This window comes from Eubalaena glacialis, chromosome 10 (genome assembly GCF_028564815.1).
Source record: "Eubalaena glacialis isolate mEubGla1 chromosome 10, mEubGla1.1.hap2.+ XY, whole genome shotgun sequence".
NCBI lineage: Eukaryota > Metazoa > Chordata > Mammalia > Artiodactyla > Balaenidae > Eubalaena > Eubalaena glacialis.
In genome coordinates this window covers 92,207,315-92,209,514 of record NC_083725.1, presented here as the reverse complement: position 1 = coordinate 92,209,514, position 2,200 = coordinate 92,207,315, and the positions used below count along the sequence as shown (strand labels likewise).

The following is a 2,200-nucleotide window of genomic DNA, read 5'->3' as shown; positions in this document are numbered from 1 at the left end:
ACAAACCAGATAATAATAATAAAAAAATACTATCTTGACATTTTATTACTGTTTCTTAAACAACTCTTCTGTCAAAGAGAAGCTAATATTAAAATTATGACATATTTCAAAATAATTATAATGAAATAATAAATATCAAATGATATGGGTTATAGCTAAAGAAGTGTTAGAAGAAAAATCACAGCCTTAAAACATATTTATAAACAGTATAGGATAAAAATAAATATAATAATCATCCAACTTAGAATGTTTCAAATAAAGAAACATAATAAAACTAAGAAAACAAGTTGAAGGCATTAACACCAATAATTAATAAATGAAGAACAGAAAATATAACATATCTAATAATTTTTCTTAAAAATACTTTGCTTAACCTGATCAAAAAGTGAGCAAACGCAAATGCATAAAATCAGTAACGGGAAGAAAACCACAAATGAAGAGGAAATTAAGGGAGTCATAAAGTGACTAATTTATAAACTTCATATATATAGGCTCTAAAGTAGATAATTTTCTAGGAAAAAATAATTACCAAAACTGACTTTATACCTTATTCCATGGGAAAATATAGCTGTCAAAGAGCAATATCATCTCCAACACACCCTCTCATGCCAGGACTAAAAGTTGCAAGGAAGATTTCTACCAATTATTTAAAGAACAATTAATGGCAAAGTCATTTCCAGAACACAGAAAAAGAAGCGATACATTTTCAATTTTTTTATAAAACTAACATAACATTAATATCAAGACCACATACACACACACAAACAACTACAAGGAGATTTCGTCTGTGAATGTCAATGTAAAAGTCTTAAATAAAATACTGACAAACAGAATCCAACAGAACATTAAAAAATTAACATAGGGTCCCTTTGGCAGCACGTATACTAAAATGGGAAACATACAGAGATTAGCATGGTCACTGCACAAGGATGACATGGAAATTCATGAAGCATTCCATACTTTTCTTTTACAAGAGAACTCCCATAAGTGTATCAACAAATCCCTCAACAGAAACCATGCAGGCCAGGGGAAAGTGTGATGCTGCCTTCAAAGTGCTGAAAGAAAATGACTGCCAACTAAGAATACCAGAAAAGCTGTTTTTCAGAAATGAAGGACAGATAAAGACTTTCTCAGACAAACAAAAGATGAGGGAATTCAACACTGGTCCTGCCTTACAAGAAATGGTAAAAGGAGTTGTTCAAGCTGAAATGAAAGACACTAATTAGTAACATGAAAACATATGAAAATATAAAACACACTGTTAAAAGTAAGTATATAGACAAATTAAGAATATTCTAATACTCTAATATGGTGGTGTGTTAATCACTTAACTCTAGCATAAAGGTTAAAGGATAGAGTATTAAAAATAAATATAGCTACAATAATTTGTTAATGGATATGTAATATAAAAAGATGTAAATTGTAACATTAAAAACATAAAAAAGGGAGAAGAGTAAAAGAGAAGAGTTTTTGCATGCAATCGATGTTAAGCTATTATCAGCTTAAAATAAACATATCTTTAAGATTTTTTTTTTTTTTTTTTTTTTTTTTTTTTAAGATTTTTTATGTAAGGTAAACCATAAAGCAAAAACCTATAGTAGTTACACACAAGATAAAGAGAGGAGAATCCAAGCATACCAGTAAGGAAAATCATCAGTTCACAAAGAAAGACATGAAGGGAGGAAAAATGAGAGAAAGGAATTACAAAACAGCCAGAGAACAACTACTAAAATGACATTAGTAAGTCCTTATCTATCAGTAATTACTTTAAATGTAAATGGATTAAACTCTTCAATCAAAAGGCATAGAATGACTGAATGGATATATGACAAGCATCATATCAACAGTGAAAGGTTGAAAGCTTTTTCTCTAAGATCAGGAACAAGAGAAGGGTGCCCACTATCCCTACTCCTATTCAACATAGTACCAGAAGTCCTAGCCAAAACAATTATGTAAGAAAAAGAAATGAAAGACATCCAAATCAGAAAGGAAGAATGAAAGTGTCTGTTTGCAGTTGAAATGATCTTATACATAGAAAATGCTAAAGATTCCTCAAAAAATGTTTTAGATTCAGTAAAGTTGCAGAATACAAAATCAACATACAAAAGTCAGCATCATTTCTACACACCAACAATGAACTATCTGAAAAAGAAATAAAGAAAACCATTCATTTACAATAGCATCAAAAATAAGAAAATAC

At 29.5% G+C, this 2,200-nt stretch overlaps 1 pseudogene; it reads left to right on the top strand.

Moving 5' to 3' along the window:
* The first annotated feature begins 863 nt into the window (after positions 1-863).
* On the top strand, positions 864-964 carry LOC133100222 (U6 spliceosomal RNA; annotated as a pseudogene).
* The last annotated feature ends 1,236 nt before the right edge of the window (positions 965-2,200 follow it).